This window comes from Pempheris klunzingeri, chromosome 19, assembly GCF_042242105.1.
Source record: "Pempheris klunzingeri isolate RE-2024b chromosome 19, fPemKlu1.hap1, whole genome shotgun sequence".
Taxonomy (NCBI): Eukaryota; Metazoa; Chordata; class Actinopteri; order Acropomatiformes; family Pempheridae; genus Pempheris; species Pempheris klunzingeri.
Window position 1 is genome coordinate 1,407,578 of NC_092030.1, and position 24,923 is coordinate 1,432,500.

Consider the following 24,923-nt stretch of genomic DNA (forward strand, 5'->3'; position numbering starts at 1 on the left):
AGGATTGTGTGGATCAGGTTGGCACAGTGAAATGGGTCAGTAAGTTTGATCTGTTAAAAGGTTACTGCCTTGTGATGTCTCCTTCCCTGTTCTCCAGCCGGACTCTGGAGAAGTGGGCGTCGACTTGCCTGTAGGTGTGGTCCAGGTATATAAAAGGCCGCCTGTGCTCTCTCTCTCTCTCTCTCTTGCTCTCGCCCTCTCCCTTTGTCTCAGCTGGGTTGATGTCTGGCCACATGGCCAGAGCCCTTTGTTGGTTGAATGGGCATATTTCTGTTAAACTATTTGGTAGAAATAAATATCTTTGTTGGAACTTTGGTGTGTGAACTCTCTCACTTGTTGCAACCTGTGAGCCAGGGTTATAACAGGCAGCTGAAACGCCCTCCTGTTCAGAGCTCTGTCAGCCTGCAGCTACCGCTTGTGTAAATCTTTCCCTCTCGATACGTCTCTGCCATCCGAGACACGAGACGTGTGATCTGTTCCAGGACGAGCAGCAGCAGCAGCAGCAGCAGCAGCAGCAGCAGCAGCAGCAGCAGCAGCAGCAGCAGCAGCAGCAGCAGCAGCCTCTCCCAACAGATGTGAGTCTTACTGCAGCACGAGTCTCGTTTGACGAAACCCTGTGACTGTGGCTGCAGAGTTATGCCTGTCTGTCTGTCTGTGTGCCTGTCTGACTGTCTGTCTGTCTGTCTGTCTGTCTGTGTGTAAATGTGTGTGTGATGTTCCTGTCTGCACTTTAGCACAGATGCAAATTGAACATTTATCATTTATGCACGAATATAAATGTTAAAAACAGTGAAATGCTGTGTAATCTGCATTTAATAACTAAACTTGAAACACCAAATGATACTAGAGACAAAGTAGATAGAAGATTATTGGGTTAAAACGTGCTATTAAATGATGTCTCAGTGTGGTGAGTAATTATTGATCCATTAGTCAATCAAAGGAGAATTCATGTGAGAGTGAAATATGAGGATGTACATCTTTTCTGCAGTTTATTTAATGAAGTATCTTTACAGGACAAAGAGACATTTGGAGACTCTGGGAACTGATGATGGACATTTTACACCATCAATTAATCACTAATGGAAATAATCAGCAGATCATCTCGCTCATCAAATAAGAATGAAAATCACACGACAGCTCGGAAACTAGAAGCACCCAGATAATAATCACACTTCGGTAACTTCAGGTTTTGTTGTCACGCGTGCAGAAACTAAACGCCAAGTTGATTTGCAGTTCGTGTCAGAGGTGCGAGGAGCTACAGTAGAGGACAAACCTCGTCTCCAGCAGCTCTGAGCTCAGACGGGTCCGGTAATCTAAGGGTGCCGTTATCTCTAGATTTCTTCCTGTTTTCTGTCTAGGTTTCAGTCTGTCTCAGCATGAGTCAGTTGATCACTGCCGCAGGCCTGTGCAGGATGGAGCGATAAGGAGAAAATGAGATTGTCTCTCGTACCAGGACCGACACTATCAACATGTAGCTGTTGCTTCCAGGGTTTTTTAAAGCAGTTTTTGCCTGTGTGAGCTTATGAGTCATATTTTACTTTACATAACACACTTTCTACCACTCAGACATAAAGGAGATGCTTAAACATTTGCAGAAAATGTGATGGAGCACTTAAATGTTAACACCCCTCCGCTGAAGCACTCACACAATTCAATCTCTGCACGACTGAACTGCTCTCATATACAGAAGACCACTTAAACACCTTCACATTACTGAAACAAAGAGTCAAAACACTCCAGTGAACACACACTGAAACACTCACACAGTCAACAACCACCGACTGATTTCCAGCAACAAACGGCTGAAGTTTGCAGTGTGAAGTTTGCGGCCCACCTGTTGGCTTTTCTTCGTCATAAGAGGGGACACGAGGACATAAAAACACCAAATAATAACGAGGAAACATTCGTCCCCCACAGGTTTCTGATCAGAGGAGGTTTCTGATTGTAACTTTGGTCTTTGGTTAAATGTCCAACATGTACACAGTCCTCCTCTTAATGTCAGAACAAACGACCAGAGCTTCAACACTCGCTGGTCTCCTGTTCCATCCAAGTTAGTCCATCTAATACGCCAGGGATTGTCTCTTATGTGTGCAGGAGGGTGTTGAGATAAATGCATCACTATACCCGTCATGTTTGCACACATCTGTGTGTGAAGAATGAAGTATTAAACAACAGGAAAAGGCCCATTCCCACATTTTTCTGGCCCAACCACCATGGTAGTTCTTGGTAGTGACGGTCAACGACTATCATCTAGTGATGGTGGGCTGATAAACCGAAGCCGACTGTGTTGTTTACCTCCTCATCACGTCTCCACCTGCCCCTTGAGTTCGGCTGTCGAGCCTCGCTAAAACTAAATTAGGAGAAATAATCTACTTAATGTGTGTGGAAAAGACAAAAGTGTGAGTCGCTGGTGTCGCTGGCTGATTCGTGGATTTCAGTGTGCAGATACGCTGTGAGACTTTGTGGCCTCAGACTTGTGTGTGGAAGCGCAGGTGCTGTGTGATGCCAACAGGTCAGGATGAAAACAAAGATGCAGCAGAGGATCTGGGCTGAGCTGCAGCTTCTCTCAGCTCCCTGCCAGGCTAATAATATCCTGCTAACGCTGCTGATCAGGAACACGAGGTGAGAGCAGCTCGCTGTCCAAGTACGTCACTGGGGTTTGCAGGTGCTAAAAGAAGAAACAACCTTTCCCCACGTGGAAACAGGGTCACGGGGTTTGAATAACAGTAAGACTCCCACAGAGTTTCTGGAGCCTGAAAAGAGCAGATACAGGATGCAATGACGTGTATTATGATGTATTTACACACCAGGCTTGTTCAGGTGGTGGTCAGATGTGTATTTTAGATAAATGAAAGATACATTTAATGACACCAAACACACAATTGTCTCAACATTTCTGGGGCTTGTTGATTTCCATCCCGCTCTGTGAGCCAGGGGGGACCAGCGCGGCTCTGCGCGTGCGCGATTCCTGAGCAGCGTGCACGCGGAGTGGAGCGGCTCTCCTCTGTCCTCTCTGCGGCTGCGCGGCTCCCTGAGAGCTTTGGGAGGGGGAGGGGCTAACGGCTAACGGCTAACTGCTCCGTGAGGACAGTGACTTGGAGAAAAGTCTCCAGATTTATAGTAGCTTTTGACAAAAAAAAGTCTCCAAGAGGATTTGGAAAGTCGCCAGATTTAGCGAGAAAGTCGCCAAGTTAGCAACACAGGAAATGAAGTCAGGACACTTCCGCAGCAGCAGATGACGTCAGAGCCTGAGCGGATTGTTGGCCGTTTTCTGCAGCTCGTTTTTCTGCTTTAAAAAGATGTTTGGAGGAGGAGAAGAAAACTGGAAAACTGCCGGAGGAAAACATCATAAAGACACGGAGTTGGCTTTGGTTAATGAGGTCAGTCTGAGGCTGAATGACCGAATACAAACACATGGTGGTCAGAAGCTAGCTAGTTAGCTAACGCTAGCTAATTAGCTAACGCTAGCTAACCATGTTAACATGGGAACACCTGGTACATTTTAATAATAATAATCCTTTATTGATCCCCATGGGGGAAATTCAAGTGTTGCAACAGTCCAATGTACAACATTAAAGTACAAAATTAAAAAATGCAAAGACAGTGTCAATGTATGACAGTGACGTCATATATAATTAGCAGCAGGTGTGAGAACAGTGCAGATGTGTTGCTGTTTGGTACAATAGTTTAATGTGGAATGGAGAAATATGTGCATGTTCAGTACTACAGTACTACGACTCCTCTCGGGCAGGCGGCTGCAGAGCAAGACCACCAGGCTGAGGATCAGCTTCTCTCCAGAAGCTGTTAGACTGCTGAACTCTGGTGGTGCTCTGTAGATCCCACGCCCCCACACACACCCACACACCTACCTGCACCAAGTACTTCTATTTTATTTTATATAGCACCTCTATTTTCTATATTTTATTTGTTGTTGGATATCTATCTTGGCTTAAAACGGGACCTGAGGAGGTAATTCCGTACCTCCCCGTGTGTAAACGTGTTGGTTTGACAAATACAGTTCCCTGAATCCTTGAATCCTTGAAATGTCAGTAATCACCATTAATGTCAAAACATTTAATTTGTGGTCACAAATAGTTACTGAAGCTTAACAGCAAGTTTAAAAATGTACCTCAACAATGTAAATGTAAAGGGAATGAAATGAGAGAAAAGTCATCAGTGCAGATATCCACTTTTTTATTTCATCCATCAAATGTGTGCAGCCTTGTTCAACATGAAGGTGATACAGCTCCAACTTCTGATCACTTATTGATTGATTCTTTTTCCTTTCACGCTTCAGGTGGGCCGGCGTTCACCGCTGAGGAGCCGAGGAAGAGTCTTCAAGTTCGTCCAAATCCTCCTCACTTTTTATTCATCGGCATCCTGCAGTTCTCCACTTTCCAGCTGACTGTGAACACAACTTGTCTAAAATGTAATTGTTGTACGATTTTCTCCCACTTGCAGATGTGCGGACTGAAGCGACAACACGTTTGAAGAAGAGGAGGAAGAGCAGCAGCAGCAGCAGCAGCAGCAGCAGCCGCCCCCCCCCCCCCCCCCCCCCCCGGTTGGATGTCCATAGAACCCCGACACCTCGAGCACATTCCCATGAGAGCGGATGAGGAGAAACCGTGTGAAAGTGATGACGTGCAGAAGAAGGTGGGCCCACAGGGAGCTACTTTAGCATCTCGTTCATTGTTTGTTTCTACTAATACTGACTTGATAAGAGGCACATTAGAACATGCACAGTACTAATATACAATACTAATACAATACTTTGATCTATTGATTTCAGGTCTTTAATGTTCCCTCTTATCATCCGCTACCAAAAGCAAATGATGAAGAGACAGAATCCATCCCACAGGAGACAGCTTTCAACAGTTCACTAACAGATGAAATATTGAACCCACAACCAGATGAAGACCAGGAGTTTTCACAAGACCAGCAGCTTAGGCCAGGACGGAGATGGAGTGATGTCAGAACAAGAAACTGGTTGAAAAGAACAAATCCAAAGGAGTGAGGAAGAGCTGAGGAACACAGTCAGTCACATGACTTCACCTGGAGCTCAGTGAGATCAGGTGCTGAAGGAGAGAGGTCTGAATCCTGGCTGGGACACTGTCCCTCCTTTCCCTCCAGTACGTGTTGGGAAACAAGTACAATTGTTAGTAACTTGAATCCAAACCAAAAACCAAGCAGCAGAACAAAGTGCTGAGCTGTTCTTCACTCTTTCATTATTGATTTGTACTATTTGATTTATTGGAAATGATTGTTGGAGCTGGCTTGTGATTCTCTGACCTGAGTAACATCTTTCTCCTTTAAAGTGTCTGGAGGTTCTAATGTAGCTGAAGAATCAGAGGTGCCAGGTTCGATCCCCGCTGTCGGCAGCAGTGCCTGGAGCGTACAGAAGGGACTTGCGCGGGCAAGACTGGGGGGGGCGCTCTATCTCCCCGGAGTTTCCAGAGATTCAAGTAAAGGGTTATGCAGCTTTTTTTATTGAAAACCCAAAAAAACACTTAGAAAAATTTTTAGGCGGGGATTTCCCTCATTTTAGACACTGGATTTAAAGAGAAGAAAATATGACTAAGTGTTTTTTCACCCTAAATCCAGTTCAAAATTGCAGAAAAAAATTACTAAGTTTTTTTTTTTGGTGAAAATTATGTATTTCAGAGGGGGGACAAAAAGACTAAGTGTTTTTTCACCAATTTAAGGCTCCAACAAGGGACTTTTGGATAATTTTCTTCCAAAGCAGCCTAGTGTGGCATCTATTATGCACTGATTTAGGGAGGGGGGAAAAAAAAAAATTACTAAGTGTTTTCAACCTGCTTACAGTCCTAAAGTGGCTTTTTAGGGTTAAACTCAGCTTGTTGGAATAAATCACTAACAAGGGTTCACAAATAATCAGTTACTCAGGATTCTGCTCCTCAATCAGAAGGTCATGTAAAGGTGCTGTACAAATACTGACCAGAGGAAGATCCAATGCAAAATCACTCACAATATCAAAGACATAGGAAACAAGATTTAGATTACACTTCTTTTTATTTCAGAGGAGGACAATGATTAACACCTCAGATCACTTTCAGTCTACAAACTTTCCATAAAGAGCAGAAGAGTAAAAAACCAAACAACAACTTCCACCTCACTTAATGTCTTTGTATGAGAGCCTCAGTTTAGCACTGATTTCTACATAAACACAGTTCTATTTGGATCCACAGCTGATTCAGCTTCTCCTGCTGCATCCTGGGAAAACACAAAGAGAGCACAACTTTTATCTTTTGTTCATACATGATGCTGCTAACAGGAGCCTCCTGAGAGACAAAGGTAACGACAGTCTGCTACATTTCCACAGGACCTTCTGTTTGGATCCACGGCTGGTTCAGCTTCTCCTCCTGGGAAAACACACAGAGAGAGACCAGACAGAAGGTTCAACTAGTGATCTGTTCATGGATCATTAGGAAACTGTTCTATTCATTTTCAATAAAGTTTGATGTGACAACATCCTGTGTTCATCTTTACTGATTCCTGGATACTTTTATTTTAGATTCTCCCTTTACAGACAGGCTCCAAGAGAGAGAATTATCTACTGCAACAATTCACAAATCTTCAATGTTTAATGTGCTCCAATTCCAACATTTAGTGACATTAACATTAGAGAACTGTTTTCTACCTGGAAATCATCCTCATATTTGAATTCTTCCTGAACTACTTGTTGCTCCACTTTTCTGAGTTTGTGGATGAAAGTGATTAGTTTGCTCTGTGAGGAGAAAATAAGAGCTCACATTTCCTGTCTAAACATCCATCTGATGTTCCAGGTCAAGTTGAGCGTTTTTAACCACAGGTTCTTCAGCCCAGAGGAGCACCACCTGCAACAGGAAAGAGATTTTCACAATAAAACTACAGCCCTTTACTCAAGCAAAAAGGAAATACATGACAGATGAAGTTCACCTGCAAACAGACTAAATGTGATAATAAAGTTTGATTTCTCACTTCAGCTGCTACAAAGTCCCTTAACTGCAACACGCTCCCACCATGATGCGTTCAGGGCACCAAGTGATGATTTTTCCCCTCAAAGGGTGGAGTGGACACACCTGAGCAACATCTCTGCTCCTGAAGGAGATCAGTTAGAAACAAGCCACATGTTAGCCACTGATTATTGACCCTGTAGTCCAGTCATTAGTCATTTTTCACAACTTTAACATTAAATCAAACAGAACTTTAAATCATCATTACAGTAGGTGTGAGCTTTAACTCTGCTCCTGCTGCAGAGAGTCTGTATGCTCACCGGTTTCATCCTCTGAAGCTGCAGCAGCTGATTAACAGGAAACAGCTGCGATCAATGAGGCCCAATGAGGAACCGCTGGGGGTTCTAGTACAAACAGAGAACATGAGAACCATCAGTGTTTATTACAACAGTAATCTGGTACTTTTGTTTCCAAACAGGTTCACCAGCCACAATGAAACCATCAATATATCCAAAAATAAAGCTGTGCAGTTAGCTAGCATTAGCTAATTAGCTAACAACTGACCACTGATTGGTTTCTGTGGCCATTGAGCCTCAGACTGACCTCATTAACCAAAGCCAACTCCACGTCTCCATGATGTTTCCTCCAGTGGTTCCACTTGATGAAGCAGAAAAATGAGCCCAAGTAAAGAGTCCGACTGTTTGCAGCTGAAGGAGAAGAGCCGACTGGCGTTGGAGGGAGCGGAATCTTCCGTATTTATTGTGATTGGCCCACCGTGCGGCCCACCTTCATCTGGAGAAACCTGTGAAAAAAAAAAACACAGCGCTACATTAGAACCTCCAGACACTTTAAAGGAGAAAGATGTTACTCAGGTCAGAGAATCACAAGCCAGCTCCAACAATCATTTCCAATAAATCAAATAGTACAAATCAATAATGAAAGAGTGAAGAACAGCTCAGCACTTTGTTCTGCTGCTTGGTTTTTGGTTTTGATTCAAGTTACTAACAATTGTACTTGTTTCCCAACACGTACTGGAGGGAAAGGAGGGACAGTGTCCCAGCCAGGATTCAGACCTCTCTCCTTCAGCACCTGATCTCACTGAGCTCCAGGTGAAGTCATGTGACTGACTGTGTTCCTCAGCTCTTCCTCACTCCTTTGGACTTGTTCTTTTCAGGCGACGGCTTTCAACGATTCACAACAGAGGAAATACTGAACCCACAACAGATGAAGACCAGGAGTTTTCACAAGAGCTGCTGACTTTTAAAATGTCACGTAAGCAGAACAAACTAGCTGAAGAGTTAGAGTGAAAGGTGAAGAGATGAAACTGTGACTGTTGACTGTTTCTGGTCAGGGAGAGAGAGAGAGAGAGAGAGAGAGAGAGAGAGAGACAGACAGACAGAGAGAGAGAGAGAGAGGGGGAGAGGGAGAGGGAGAGAAAGGGAGACAGAGAGAGGGAGAGAGACAGACAGACAGGGAGAGAGACAGACAGACAGAGAGAGAGAGAGACAGAGGGAGGGAGAGAGAGACAGACAGACAGAGAGAGAGGGGGAGAGAGAGGGAGGGAGAGAGAGGGAGGGGGAGGGAGAGACAGAGAGAGAGACAGACAGAGAGAGAGAGGGAGGGAGAGAGACAGAGAGAGAGGGAGACAGAGACAGACAGACAGAGAGAGGGAGAGAGACAGACAGAGACAGAGAGAGAGACAGACAGACAGACACTAACTACAGTGTGACTAATAAATTAGCATCATGTTAATATTGAAAAACATGACGAGTGGACGACGATCCAGGATCCACAGGAACCAGAGAACCAGGACCAGGACCAGGATCCACAGGAACCACAGAACCAGGACCAGGATCTACAGGAACCAGAGAACCACAGCAGCAGGACCAGGACCTGGATCCACAGGAACCTGAGAACCACAGCAGCAGGACCAGGACCTGGATCCACAGGAACCTGAGAACCACAGCAGCAGGACCAGGACCAGGATCCACAGGAACCTGAGAGATGAGAAAAGGACAGAAAGGCACCGGGGAAGATAGCAAGTTAGTTAGTTAGTTAACAGTTATTATGATGAAGAGGAAGAGGAGGATAGAGGAGCCCAGTGCATCATGGGAGTCCCCCGGCAGTCTAAGTCTATAGCAGCAGAACTAGGGCCTGGTCCAAGGCCTGATCCAGCCCTGAACTATAGGCCTTATCAAAAAGGAAGGTTTTTAGTCTACTGTTAAATGTAGAGAGGGCGTCTGCCCCCCAAACCCAAACTGGGAGGAGGTTCCACAGGAGAGGAGCCTGATAGCTGAAAGCTCTGGCTCCATCACTACTTTACTTTGGTCCACATGAACATTAAAGTCACCGACTATAATCACTGTGTGGTTCATCCCACCAGGACCAAGACAGAGCGCTGCAGACGCTCATCTGTGCCATCAGACTGTTTGACAGCAGTGGAGAACTCAGTCTGCCATCAAGCTGACCCCCCCTCCAACAAACAACACTCACTGACCCCCCCTCCAACAAACAACACTCACTGATCTCCCCTCCAACAAACAACACTCACTGACCCCCCCTCCAACAAACAACACTCACTGACCCCCCCTCCAACAAACAACACTCACTGACCCCCCCTCCAACAAACAACACTCACTGATCTCCCCCCTCCAACAAACAACACTCACTGATCTCCCCCCTCCAACAAACAACACTCACTGACCCCCCCTCCAACAAACAACACTCACTGACCCCCCCTCCAACAAACAACGCTCACTGACCCCCCCTCCAACAAACAACGCTCACTGATCTCCCCCCTCCAACAAACAACGCTCACTGATCTCCCCCCTCCAACAAACAACACTCACTGATCTCCCCCCTCCAACAAACAACACTCACTGATCTCCCCCCTCCAACAAACAACGCTCACTGATCTCCCCCCTCCAACAAACAACGCTCACTGATCTCCCCCCTCCAACAAACAACACTCACTGATCTCCCCCCTCCAACAAACAACACTCACTGATCTCCCCCCTCCAACAAACAACACTCACTGATCTCCCCCCTCCAACAAACAACACTCATTGATCTCCCCCCTCCAACAAACAACACTCACTGATCTCCCCCCTCTTGCACTGGACTGACTGAATATGCACATAACATTCTACCCATCAATCATACTATTATATTTTAGCATTATCATCATTGTTGTAAACTTTATTATTATGTCATATTGAACTGTCTTTAATATGGTTGTTATTGGAACTGCCAATATTAGTATTATTATTAGATAGACTTTATTGATCCCCCATAGGGGGAAATTTACATATTACAGCAGCAACAGCACCAGGGCAAGATAAGCAGTAAAATAAGCAATAGTAGATAAATATAAACTGCAATGAGAATAAATAAATATTTACACTATACACATAAATGAACAGTACAGAGAGGTAAAGAGTGAAAATAATATTGTCATATAGTATATTATCATTATTACTATACCAGTAGTTATGGTTGATGGTAGTACTGTACTTGCACATATTAATCCATCCCATATTAAACTATTGTACCAAACAGCAACACATCAGGCCTTCACCTTTACACTATTCACACACCTGCTGCTAATTATATATGACGTCACTGTCAAACATTGACATTTTGTGCTTTTTAATTTTGTACTTTAATGTTGTACATTGGGCTGTTGCGACACCTGAATTTCAATAAATAATAATAAAGGATTATTATTATTATTATTAATAAAATGTACTAGCTGTTAGCATGGTTAGCTAGCGTTAGCTAATTAGCTAGCGTTAGCTAATTACCTAACGCTAACTAGCTAACTAGCTAGCTTCTGACCACCATGTGTTTGTTCTGTTTGTGTTCGGTCATTCAGCCTCAGACTGACCTCATTAACCAAAGCCAACTCCGTGTCTTCATGATGTTTTCCTCCGGTAGTTTTCCAGTTTTCTTCTCCTCCTCCAAACATCTTTTTGAAGCAGAAAAACGAGCTGCAGAAAACCGCCAACAATCCGCTCAGGTCCTGACGTCATCTGCTGCTGCGGAAGTGTCCTGACTTCATTTCCTGTATTGCTAACTTGGCGACTTTCCAAATTCTCTTGGAGACTTTTTTGTCAAAAGCTACTAGTGACAAATTTGGAGACTTTTCTGGTGTTTTGGAGCCGTGAAAGCAGTATCACTCTACAGTCACTGTCCTCACGGAGCAGTTAGCCGTTAGCCGTTAGCCCCTCCCCCTCCCAAAGCTCTCAGGGAGCCGCGCAGCCGCAGAGAGGACAGAGGAGAGCCGCTCCACTCCGCGTGCACGCTGCTCAGGAATCGCGCACGCGCAGAGCCGCGCTGGTCCCCCCTGGCTCACAGAGCGGGATGGAAATGTGGATGTTTCTTCGCTGTCACACTAAAATAAATCACTGCATTTGAGCCACACAGCCTCAGTCACTTCCTCACCTCGTCCACTGTGTGTGTGCCTCTCTGGGACAGAAGCTAATCTAGCTAGCTGGCTCATCATGTCTCAGTCTAAAGTGGACGCTCAGAAACAGAGAAAGTGGGAATCAAACCCTGAAAACTGACTGGAGCCACCGTGGCATTAGCTACTGCTGAACACTGTTCCTCACTGTCATGTTGACCCATAGGAGCTGGGGATCAAACCCCCGACCTTCTGACTGAGGGACGAGCCACTCTACCACTGACCCACAGCCGCCCATGTGGTCACACTGGGGAAGCTGTGAAGCTGCTTTCTCAGACTCCACTGCTGCTCCTCACTTCAAAATGCTCAGGACAAAGTGCACAGAAATGATTCATGGTGTTCTAGCACCATACTTTCTCTAAAGGTTGGTCCAGATGTGGGTGAGCAGCGTTTCAGCCTCCTCCTCCATGAGTCCACAGATGGAGGTGTTTCTAAGTACCTGGGGGTTGTGATGAGGTGCTTCAGTGACACCAAACACACAACTGTCTCAACATTTCTAGGGCTTGTTGAGTTGGAGGGAGGAGACACAGACAGAGACAGACAAACACTCACACCTACGGCCAATTTAGAGTCACCAATTAACCCAGCTTGCATGTCTTTTGGATTGTGGGAGGAAGCTGGAGTACCTGGAGAGAACCCACGCTAGCGTGCAAAACTCCACACAGAAAGATTCCAGGTTCAAACCAGGATTTGAACCTGGAACTTGGTTCAAACCAGGATTTGAACCTGGAACCTTCTAGCTGTGAGGCAACAGTGCTGACCACAGCACCACCATGCTGCCTCCTACTCCATGTACAGTGATCCTCAAAACATCTTGTGTCTGACTTTTGTGAAGTCAGTGCTGGATGAGGTACAGTTGGCCATCAAGGCTTTTGAGGGAGAGCAGGTTGATCCTCTGAAACTTCTTGACAGCTTGGTTAGCCTGATCAAGTCTGTGAGTAGCAGGGTGCCGAATCCACTGGCAAATACTGATGTACTCAAAGAGCCAGTTGATGGATCCATCAGTCCCAAACCGTAGCTTGGTTACCTTCTTGAGTCAAAGGCAGCTGAGCTCCACTTTGCGCCTGAGGAGAAGAACAATGTGAGAAAGCGGTGTGTAGCCTTCAGCATCTCCCTCACTGATGAGCTGAGGGTGAGACTGCCGGACAACATTGAAGCATTGCAGCACATGTCAGTTTTCAATGTAGAGGAAACTCTAAAGCACAATAAGAGCCTGGGAGAAACAGAAAAACTAGCCAAGCTCCTTGGCTACTGTCCTGCAGAGAGAGACAAGACTGTCCAGCAGTGGCGTGGGCTTCTGGGGTGAGATTTGGAAGTTCAGGGATGCAGCTGATATCAAGCTCAGGTACACAGAGCAGGTAGAAGTTTGGGTTCAGGTGTTTTGCATTTTTAAGGTCACAGCGCCCCTTGTGTCCTGTAGGAGTAACTATTTATCACTGTTCCTCCACTCGCTTTCTCTTTTTCACTGTTTGTTCTTGGAGGCAGCATGGTGGTGCTGTGGTCAGCACTGTTGCCTCACAGCTAGAAGGTTCCTGGTTTGAACCTGGAATCTTTCTGCGTAGAGTTTTTCTCTCCAGGTACTCCGGCTTCCTCCCACAATCCAAAAGACATGCAAGCTGGGTTAATTGGTGACTCTAAATTGGCCGTAGGTGTGAGTGTTTGTCTGTCTCTGTCTGTGGCCCTGTGATTGGCTGGTGACCACTTCAGGGTGTAAGTCAGCTGAGATTGGCTCCAGAGATAGAAAGGTGAAGCAGATTTCCTTACATTTCAGTAGGGTGCTCGGGCCCTAATTAAAGTTCAAATGGGAAGATGTAAACACAGAAATAAAAAACGTAAGTGTTTATAAATGACCAGATGTTGACGGGTGTCTCTCTGTAGGCCAGAGCCAAACTGTGAATCCATTCTTCTTCGAGCTGTCATCGACATGCACTGTAGCATCGTCCTTCCCCTTGAAACTCCGTGTGTGTGTGTGTAAGTGTATGTATCAGTGTCAGGGTCTGAAGGAGTGCTAGGTCTGTCAGGACCAGGGTCTCCCATAGCTCAGCTTTCCCATGACTGCTCATTTATCACTCTCCTCTCCTGGCTTGGCTCGCCTGTCGCTTCGATCCTGTGCTGGTTGTGCTGTCACCAGCAGCCCCCTTCCCTCCATGTTTCATTCCTGTATCACGACTCCGTCCTCACAACACTACACTTTCCTCCCCTCTCTCCCCCCTCTCTGCTGTCCGGGAGGGAAAACATGCCCCCAATCAGCCTCTTCTTTGTTCATTCACAGCTTACTAATCTCGGCCTTTAACGTTAGTCCACCTCTTCCCCTTTTCATCTGCACCTGTCCTCCTCTCCTCCTCTCCATTCTGCTCACCTCCCATGCTGTGCTCTCATTTTTCTTTTCCACTGCAGGAAACACCCCTCTTCCTACAGTAAACCGTCCCTCTCTCATTGTTTGCCAACCCTCAGAGATCTGAGGCGTTTTGGCAGCGCTGCCCTCAGAGGCATTAGGCTGCGGTGAGTGAGGAACAGACTCAGAGAGAAATGACCTTTTCCCAGCCGAGCAGCGAGACGGAGCAGAGAGCTGGGAAGCAAAGGGGTTTAATTAGATCAATGTGCCCTTTGTCATGTCGCTGTCTGCCCTGTCAGTCTGTGTATCTGTCTGCCTATTCGTTGTCCTCACTATCCATTTTCTGTGTGTCATCCATCCGTCTGTCTGTCTGTCTGTGCGCATGTGCTTTAGGACCTGATGGCGGCGCTGGGTGAGTTAACGGATCACCAGAGTTGATCCTGGGGTGGACACGAATGCCAACCTCACGCTGGGGCTACAAACACCACATCTTTAGGATACATCACCTGGGAACCATGCAGTGCTGGCGGCGCTTGAGGAAAAGTCAGGTGATCACCAGAGTGAGTAGGATTCATCTGCTGATTCACTAGACTCAGAACAAGGCTGTTAGTCAGAGAGCCTCTTTAAGCATCAAACGGTTTCTCTCTGACACGTGTGAATAATTCGGTCACATGCGTAACTGTGCCTGCTCCAGTCTGCTTCTGGTTCCCTTCGCTCCCGTCGGGCCGACACACAGGACACAGAGCAGCTGACGGGCTCTCTGAGCTGCAGCCCCGGACAGACAGACAGACAGACAGATGCTTTCTGGCACTTTGGCTTCACATTCGGCTTCATCATGGCGTCCCTGGAGCTGCAGTAAATCACCAGCCCGCCCCCCCTGCAGAGGACGCACTGCTCCACAGAGGTCTCAGGATAAGGGCCAGCGTGTTTGTGAATGTGAGGGAAATATATTGTCAGCTGATGTCTGGTGATATTACTAAGCTTGAATTTTACAACCCTGGCACTTCTCTCCTCCTCTGTCTTTCACATACACACTGAAAGGGATTGGATCGACCGAGGGCATGTTTGTCTGGGTAAAAAGAGACAAACAGGCCTCCATAATTCATCATTCAGCCTCTTGGGGGTCAGCACTGACTTCGGTCTCTCATTCATCTGCAGTGTAGCGACGCCGTGGTGGAGCCCCAGTCACTGTGTGTGAGGCTTAAAGATACTCAGTGGACACTTCCCAAAGAGTCACTCTCATCTGTTTACATTCTAATACCTGCTAACTGTGCAGCCGCTGCAGTGGTGGGGGGGGGGTCCCGCTGTGTCCGACACGGGATCTGAGAACTGCAAACACATGCTGCTGTGCTCATAAATATTGACAAAATAATAAGCATTTTAATGGGTGCAGCTTTATATGATGCAGACACACACCCAGAACATCATACTGAAGCTTGGCAGAAGAGCTCCTATTCCTTTTTTACAGCTCAGTAAAGCTGTAAGTATCCTCTGGAGGCTTTCAGCCTGCGTCCTCCAGAGGAGACTTCAAGTGCTCGGTGATTGTCCTCAGGTTATACCATTTAGCTGAGACCAGTTTTAAAAATGTTCCCGTCTGTTTATTCAAGGACAACATCAAAGATTTTGGATTTGGCTGCCAAATGGTAATCCTCTCCAGAGGAGAAAACATCTACCGTCACTTTATCCTTCTCACAGCCTCCATGTTTGTTTGTTTTCAGATTTTTGAGTTTGATTTTCCAAAAGCAGCACAGCTCATTAAGGCTCTGCTTTCCGTTGGCTCACTCTCAAATGTCACATGTCAAAATGGGTTCCTGCTTAATTTGCAAAACTCACTTTGTTTAAAAAAATACATGTGACTAAAACGTGCTGGATCATCTATACTGAGCAAGGGAAAAATGAAGCGAGCTGCCTCGAAGGTGGAAAAATACAAACTACAGCTGAAATGATTCATTGCTTAGTCAATTAGTCACCGGACAGAAGATTAATCTGCTAAAATATTCCTCATTAATGCAAAACTTTAACCAAAATGCAGCAAAATTTGCTGATTCCAGCTTCTAAAACCTGAGAATTAGCTCCTTATCATCATCATCGACAGTCCACAAGCCAAACGACTTGGTCGAAAAACTGTCAGCAACAAAGCAACAAGGCTCAAGGGAACGGAAATGTCTCCACAACTATTGAGTGGACGGCCTTGAAATCTTGTGCAAGCATTCACGGTCCCCAGAGGAGGAATCCTAATGACTTTATTGATCCACGGACATTTCATCTACAGCGACCAGCAGGTCGAGGGTTTCACTGAAAGTTGGCACACAGTTTAGTCCAGATGCTCACGGTTCCCCCAAAGACACCAGAGACTTTTCATCAGGTCAGAATTAAGCTAAAATCACAAACAGTCACGCTGGTACACGCTGCATAGTGCCACCAACATCTGAAATATAAGGAAATATATACTCTGATAATACTAATATACGATATGAGGAAATAACTCATTGCTGGAAAAACAAACAACAAAAAATTAGGTTTGATTTTTGTGTGACTTTGAAGAAACACGTGTCTTCGTCTGCAGTCTGTAGACCTCACATTCTTCAGCCAAAATCTTCACACGGACATAAACCACAGCACAGAGAATCACACTACAAAGTGAAACAGCTCAGTCCCTCCTTCACCTACTAGCATGACTCTTATCTGCTCCTGCAGAGGGGGGCACAAACCGGCGCCCTCTCCGCTCCATTACACATTACCTATTTCTGTTTCTTCACTTTTACTCCCTCTTCTTTCAATCCCTTCCACTTTCCTCTCTCCATCCCTGCTCATTTTACACCTTCTCCCCCTTCCGTCAGCTTTATTTCTCAGAGAATCAAACCATCGCTCCTCGGCCAACCAGAGAGCGCAGGAATCCATTAAGCCCACAGTGGAAATATGTCACCCGGGAGCCGACGTTACGAGCAATTTAGTAGGGAGGGAAGGGTGTAGAAGAGGAGCAAAGGAAGAGGGGAGGTGTGCTGCAGTGCCAAGGTGAGACAAGGTGGGGATAGGCATGGCTGTCACGTACGGAGAAGGCCTTCCCTCACACACACACACACACACACACACACACACACACACACACACACACACACAGTGGTTGAACCTTAAGAGCTGACACGAATGCCGTTAGTCTCAGAGGTGATTGTGGCCCAGTAATGAGATCGGAGGACTGCCCTGTTCGAGTCATTCCACCCTGAACAACACTGTAAATCCACCTGCTTACACCGCAGTGAACGCACGACTTACATGTCAACTCATCTCCCTCCTCTTTTCCCCATTTTCTTAGACTTCGTATCATCCAGAGTATTGATTCATGATTCTGTGCAGAAAACAGGTCTGCAAACACTGATTGTTTTAAAGGAGATATCTTCATTAAAATACAATTTAATTTAAATAGTTAATAGTTAGTTTCTTCAGAGGGCACTGTACGTTTTACTGCATTAGTACAAACGTAGATCGAACATACATTTGGCAGGTCGCTGTAGTGCTGCATCTCCATCAGCTGATAATTAAGCAGCTGTAGGTAGTTAAGGTACTGTGGTAAACCTTTTAAATGTTGGCAGAAAAACATATAGAGATATAGACAAGCCAACTTTTCAATAGTCAAGGTTAAAAACGTATTCTAATTTTTCCCTCAACTGCATTTTTATACAAATAACTAATCTGAATAAGCCTCACGTTTTAATTAAATTGTACATTGCTTTCATTCCTTTTGCACTGTGAGCATCCCACAGCTGCAGGATGCTGAATGTGTCCTATAGAGGACTACGCTACAGCTAAAGCCTGCAGGAAGCACCAACATGAGGAGAGATTATTCTGTGAAATTAAACTTGGGGACCATTTATGTAATAACTGTGTTATGGCCTCTGGTGTGTCTGAAATGCTTCAGGAGGCATGCTGAACATTTGCACTCCAGAGCTTCACATAAATGTTTAGCGAAGCCAAATTAAGACTGAAGCAGTGCAGTACGGCCCTCGTAAATATAAATCACTTACATATATGTCATTAATTCCCATCATGTGCCCATTTTGTTCCATGCAGCCACTGAGAGATAAATTATCTGAACATGAAACTACACTTGGCCAAGTGCTCCGTACGTGAATTATCAGGCCCCTCCGCTGCCAGAGAGCCCTGCAGAGGAAGATGTGACTGTGTGACCTTAAAGCTGGAGGAGCTTCGGCCTGTCTGAGAGTCTGCTTTGTTCACGAGCGTACACATGACAGAGCTGACAGTGATCGCTGCCTGTGCAGGCCAAAGGGCCACCTCGTCACTGTAACTCCAAGCAATTCACTGTGCACATACTGAGGAAATCTCTTTATATCAAATGTCGAGTCAGCAGCTTCTACAATCTCCAAACACTGATGAAAAATAATCAGTATGAGTTCACTACTGATGACAAAAACCCTCAAGTAAACTGCAGTGGACAAAAGGTTAACGGATTCAGTGAAAACACTGGTGAGATATCGATTAAATGATGATTAAAGTGCCTGATGAGAGGAGGACGAGGACTGAAGACACAAACAAGAGAAAGAGGGAGGACCACAGTGATAGATGGGAAGAGATGGGATGATCTCTGAGCTCCGTCATTCCCTCATCACGCCAATGAATTACGACCTCTAATCCTCTGCATCATCTACGGGATTCCACGGCTCATTTGTCGCTGCTGCCTGAATGTCACGGGGCCGTGGGTGGACGACGTGACAGCAGGGATTCCCGTCAACGCGGGAGGATGACAATTACCATCGGGCCACCTTTATCCCTCGGAGAGGAGGACGGACAGGAGGCGATGGCGGATGAGTCACCAGGAGAGGCACCGCAGTTTAGCCCTCTAATGAAGCTGGTGTCCACAGGTGATAGATAATGAGGGCTATCCTGTGTCTCTGGGGGAGTAAGCAGGAAGTGGGGGAGGATACGGCGTGTGACGCAGGTTGACTCTTTAGATGTGGCGTACACATGTGGGCACCGGACATGGACAGCCCCCTTTGTTGAGGATAGTTATCCTCTGTCTCTCTCTATGTGTAACATCTTATTTCATTAGTCTGTTTCATTTCCCCCCGGCCCTCTCTGCCTCTCTCTATTAAATTCGTGGTTCCCATCTGCCCACTTACTGTCCTCCCTTTTGAAGTGTACGTTCTCTCCTTGGGAACCATTTAGGGTCAGCCATCTCTTTCCAAGACTGAGCCAAATGCTCCGTCTAGGTCGTCCTCAGCATTAGTATTCACAGCAGTTTTTTTGCCTCACTGGTTCTCCTCTCAGCCTCGAGAGCGTCCGGTTTCAGCACCACGGAGAGCTGCACACACTTTTACCTCCATATCAGGGAGCCACGACGGATTTTTATCATTCATTTGACTCCTGAGAACATTTCGGTGGCTGAGGTAATTGCTGAGATCTGACGACACAGCGGCATTTTGCTGGAAAAGCTTCTGGGAAGTCTGGTGCTATCATGTGAGGATACTGGTGCCACACATTTAGAGTCCATTTAGAGAATAAACACAGTCCTCAAACAGTTCTTTAAGCAGCCCTTCCTATACAGAGAGTAGATGAGGTGTGGGGGTTTACAGCAAATGAAGAAATGAGAGTAAATAAAGGAAGTCATGCAGATTTTGTCAGCAGAAAAAGACGTCTGGTAATCCCACTTTCTTATGTAGTGAGTGATTCGGTACAAAATGTTGCTAACGTTAAAAAATCTGTCCAACATACTCCACCAGTAAAGATGAACTGCAGTCACAAGTTATCACCAGCCGTATCCTTTCAGTATAACAAAGTGATATTCAGTATTTAGCAGGAGCTGAAATTACTGAGTGTTAACATTATTTTGTCTACCCCCTGCGTGCAGTAATTACCAGACACACACTCAAACAATCCCAATCCAAAAGAGGAGCACACCTCCTCTGCCTGCTGGTGAATATGAAATAATGTTAAAATGACATTGTCACTTTAAACTGAACAATTTGTCAAAAGCCGCATTAACATAATTCCCAATTACTTATTGAGACGCACCAAACAGCTCATTTAAGCTGCTGCTGGCAGCTTGTCTGCTCTGCTTAGCAGACAAGTGCGAGGCACCGACATCAAGTACAAATTTGGGGGCGTGCTACAGTCGCAGCTCTTGATAGGGATCTGCTTGCATGGCAGCTTTCATCCATGCACAGTTGGCCTGCGCGTGGAAGTGCTCGTGGTTCGTTTATCAGCTGTGTGCCACTGTAGCTGTATTCACACAGGCCTCTTAGGGCGAGATTGATGTGGTGGTCAGTCCCTGTATGCAAACAGGAACAAATGTCTCCTGGCTGACCTTGTTTGCTAGTTTATTTGGCGCTCCCTCTATTGGCTCATGGAGATCAGAATCACTGTACCTGAAAAAATATGTGGGCTGGATTTTTCTAGAAATGTGTGGAGGAGCAATATATCAGCGTTAGGTCCAGAATAGCCGTCAATGCATTTTAGCGCTGTAGGTCTTTACAAGGACAAATCCTGACATGAACACTGTTTGGCTTTGGCAGGCTGCAGAGTGAAAATACAGCCGCTTCCACCATCTGAAGCCTCTCGACTGTGAGGGACAACGATTTTTTTGAAGCTGCAGTGATCGGATATGATAAAATTTTGTGATATATTCCGGTAGTCAATCTAAACTGAGACTTAAGACGTCCCTGGTCACCCCCAGTTAACCTGAAACACACACACACACACACACACACACACACACGAACTCAAGATGCTTTCTCTCCCCGTGCCCACGGATTGCACTATCCATCATCTGCCATGAATCTCTCCTCCTCCACCAGCACACTTCATTTCTGTGCCTCGCTTTCTGTCACTTTACTGCTGCCATCCATCTCCTCTCAGCCCCCCCCCCCACCCCCCCCCCCCTCTGTCAGGTGAGCATCACTTTTTGATTCTCCCTCTCTGCACACACACACACACACACACACACACACACACACACACACACACACACACACACACACACACACACACACACACACACACACTCATTCTTGGCAAATTAACCAACTCGCTGAAGTGGACGTCCACCTTTTATTCCGTCAGTTTTAATATTCGTTCACACGAAGCAACGCTGTGAAACATTATTTTCTCTCTACTCGCCACCTTTTTAACCCTCTTTTGCCGTCCAAGCTGTTCTCCTCTTTAGTCCCCCCCCCCCCCATCGCTGTCTCTCTTTTCACCTCTAAGCAGCCTGCCGGCCCCAAGAGAACGTGGTTTACTGCAGAAATCCTTGATGTTATTATGGAGGAAGATATAAAGTTTGGGTCTCTTTTCTCCATATATGAAAGAGTCACAGCATGAACAGCAGTATACGGTGACGGAGGTGAAGTCTGGGATTACTGAAATCATTTGGATCTGAAGTCATCTGGGGACCATGAACTATCCAGCGACTAGATTTGGAGCTATTTTATATTAAAATGTTGCTGTCAGTGTTAGATGAAACGCCAAAGCTGTTATGGTTCATCCTCTGAGGACCTTGAAAATATAGACCAATGTGACAGTTGTGTAGCTATTCCACTCAAAACCAAAACTGTTAACCTCATCAAGCACTGAGGGGTGCACCCCCAGGAGACTGTGAATGTCTGTACAAACGTTCATGGCGGTCCGTCCAGTACTTCCTGACATAAAGTGGATATTTAACAAATGTTACAGATCGTCCTCTGCCATTACAACTGAAAACTCCTTTGTCAGGAGGATTTCAAGGCAGCGTATTGATGCCTACTGGCATCATAAAGCAGAAAATGAGGCCTGATGTTTGTTATAAACGCAATAAAAGACGTTTACTAGAGGAGGAAGATCTATGAGCCAGAAAACCAACGTTAACACTGGACGTTTAATAACCTTTCCCTGAGAGATGACGGCTCCTTCGCCGGCCTCCTAATCAAGTCTTCTTTCTCAGCTAAAGCCACGAAACACTCCTGAACACACACACACACACACACACACACACACACACACACATACAGCTGGGTTTTTTTCCTGCACAATTAATAGTTAAATGTCTTTAGGGTCGTGGATACGTATGATGGTCATTAGACTTAATTAGGCGGTTGAATATAGCAAATGAGATTATAATGCACAAGAAAGTTCATTACCAATGAGAAGCATCATTCTTTAATGCGGGTTAGACCCTCTAAATCATGCTCCTTAAATTAAATAGTATATTTAAAGAAAGAGTTACTAACATTCCCTCTGGTAGCTATCAAACTTTAATATTGTCTCACTTAAAGCTTCTCCAAGCTTTAAGAGTCTAAATTCACTCTTAAGCTCCAACATCTACTCACACATTCATCACCCCCATCCCCCACCTTTCTCCTAAAGGTTCCTCCAAGTCTCCAAAAATAGGGCACGCTTCACAGTTTCCTTTCACGTTTGCCCTTACACGTGTACAGATTACATATCTGGACTGCCTGAGAGGCAGAGTCACAACTCATTATCACAACTCCTTCTTCTTCTGGACTTTGGGGCGCAGATGTTTTGAGACTAATGCTAATGTTTGCATGCCAATATACTCAATGCAAGCATGGTGATGTTTAGTAGTGTGTAGTATTTACCATGTTCACCATCATAGTTTAGCTATCGGGCTAATCGACCGGTTAATCTCCTGGTTTATCAGCTCAGAGAACATTTTCCTGATGAGTTTCTGCTCTCAGTCTCTAGTTCACAGTCTTCTTCAGCACAGCAGGATGTTCATTTAGTAAATTATGGTCCCATTTAGAGGAAGATACACCAGGAAGAAGGAGGGGATTTAGGCGAGTGAGTAACCAATCAGAAATGTGTCACACCTAAACCTAACCAATCAGAGGCGGGGCAAAGAAACGTGTATTTTCTGGCTCTGATTGTGACCTGAGGATTGAGCCAGAGGAAAAGTCAAGGGATCAAACTTATTATTTATAAAGTCCTGCTTTAGAATAGCACAGGCCTGCGACGGTGGAGGCCTGTTGTTCAGGTCCAATGAACACAACATAACGATGTTCATCAGTAGGACTGCTGCATCTTTGTAGATAAACAACAGCTCAGTTTTATTGTTCATTAATGAAGACTCAGTTTTCGGTCCCAATCTAAATGTGTCCCTGAGAAAGACCAGCTTGACGGTGTGACTTCGGTCCCCTCAGAGGGACTCTGGGGCCACTTGGCAGGCTTCTGTTGTAACCGCTGCAGACTCACATATCGATCCGCTTTGCAATCAATCAAATGGTGAGAGCACGCCAGGGTCAGAGGAGACACTAATATCTTGGGCAGATATGGATTTATGGCTGATTGTGTCTTTCTTGCCCTCCTATTTTCTCTACCTGTCTGAGATGTCCCTCTGTGTTAGCTGGTAGCACGAGCGTAGCTGCACGAGACCATGAAACCATGAATGGCTTCTTTCATTCATCCTTGTGTCTCTCTCTGACATTCTTCTGCACGCCGTCTCCTCTGTTCCCTCTTTTCTGTGCTGGATCGCTGCTGTCCATTCATGCCTCCATTCATCCCTCTTCTTTCCATCATCTCTCTCTCTCTCTCCCGTGGTTTTTTTCTGGCTCGTGCAGGGGGCTCCACCATCCTGTCCTCCCTCCATTCATTCACTCGTCCCTCCCTCCCTCCCTCCCTCCCTCCCTCGTGCTCATCTACAGTCCATCCACACACGCTCCCTCAGTCTCGTCAGAGCTGCCTGGAATTATTTACTGCTTAACGGCCTACAGCAGCTCACACCAGCCCAGCGGTGCTTTGCTTTATTTATTGATTTTCATTCCTTTTGTCTTAGTGTGTGTGTGTGTGTGTGTGTGTGTGTGTGTGTGTGTGTGTGTGTGTGCAGCAGAAGCACATACTAAAAGATATGAAGCCCAAGGACGTCCTGCACATTCGAGCTGCTGGTTAAATGACCTGTGGATTGAAAGATTGATTGATCTGATGTTTGAAGGCTAATCGGGCGTTACTGGGCGATTCGTCTGCTTCTGTGTGTGTATATATGATGTGTGTGCATGTGCCCATCGGTGCATGTGTGTGTGTGTGTGTGTGTGTGTGTGTGTGCGTGCACACCACAGTGGCCAACACATCCTACCTTCAGTCATTGGCTAGTGATCAATTGTCTGCGGGCAGTGTGAGTTAACAAATTCTCTGTACCGCTGGGACATTTGTCAACATTGATTTTTTTACATAAAGTGAACCAAGTTGTAGCTCAGCACTAAATCATTACGTATTGGTTTCTACTATTAATTCAAACACCATATTTAATATAATCTGCCATGGACAGTCTTTAGGTTGCAGTTGCACTGCTGCTTTTCATGTTTCTCTTTTGTATTCAGACACAAAATAGCAGTGAGCACATCTGACATCCATGACGAACTCAACAAGCTGCTCGATTTTGGCATTTTGCTTCTACAAATCACGTCTTAAATCACTTGTTTAATCCCACATAGACCCTCATAGACACACTGCCTGACTTCTGCTGGAGGACGAGCCCACAGTGAAGAGAGGACTGGACGGACTGCTAAACACCACAATCATGCAAACACAAGCCAAAGAGCTGTCAGGACTGTCGCGCTACCTTTATCTCAGAGAGGTGTGGCTCTCCCTTGTTTTCGGGCTCAGACGGTGAGTGCGTCAGGCAGGGTAACTCAGGGCAGTCTGTCGCTGAGCAGCAGCTCAGATTTTGACCACTTATTACAGATTTATTGCATTTACAGGTAGGCAGGTTAGCAGGCAGCCAGGCCACACAACCCATCATCGTCTACTGTACATTTCTCCATTCAGGGTTAGTCAGAAACTCATCAACATTCATTAGTATCTACCACAGCACTGTGCACTGGTGAAGAGTTACATGAGATCTTAGCATCTTCCCACTGCAGCCTAAGTCACAGACCATCAGGGATCTCCAGTCATTGCAACTCTTGCGACCACAGTTGCATAATAATGAAAGAACAGAATGGGAGCATTGTGGCACCATGACTAAAGACAGAAACCTCTAGTTCTGTGCAGTAGCTGCACTGTGACTCTGTAGGATCTGCCTCCAAACCTCCTCTGGGTCTGATCCCACCGAGCGTCCTGCCTCAGTGGATGGAAAAGGAACACAGTCAGCAGCAGAAAAACACACCACTAAAGCCGTTGTTATCAGGCTGCTGTTTGAAGTGATGCTCAGAGAGCACTGCAGCTCCTGCTC

At 45.8% G+C, this 24,923-nt stretch overlaps 2 long non-coding RNA genes across 3 annotated transcripts in view; one reads left to right on the forward strand and one right to left on the reverse strand.

Annotated features, from left to right (window-relative positions):
• The first annotated feature begins 3,073 nt into the window (after window positions 1-3,073).
• The window catches only part of LOC139219083 (uncharacterized), a 348,076-nt gene continuing 326,226 nt past the window's right edge, over window positions 3,074-24,923 (forward strand). The window contains exons 1-6 of one of the 2 annotated variants that reach the window (XR_011585692.1): window positions 3,074-3,380; window positions 4,298-4,341; window positions 4,462-4,653; window positions 4,790-5,072; window positions 5,316-5,462; window positions 6,341-6,489. This is a non-coding gene — a long non-coding RNA (uncharacterized lncRNA). Of the gene's footprint in view, window positions 3,381-4,297; window positions 4,342-4,461; window positions 4,654-4,789; window positions 5,073-5,315; window positions 5,463-6,340; window positions 6,490-24,923 lie in introns of those variants that run through there. The other variant, XR_011585693.1, reaches the window with a different exon arrangement.
• LOC139219082 (uncharacterized) lies at window positions 6,064-7,338 on the reverse strand. The gene is made up of 5 exons (XR_011585691.1): window positions 7,274-7,338; window positions 6,979-7,098; window positions 6,771-6,854; window positions 6,344-6,380; window positions 6,064-6,231 (listed from the first exon to the last, which is right to left on the reverse strand). It is a non-coding gene; the product is annotated as an uncharacterized lncRNA (long non-coding RNA).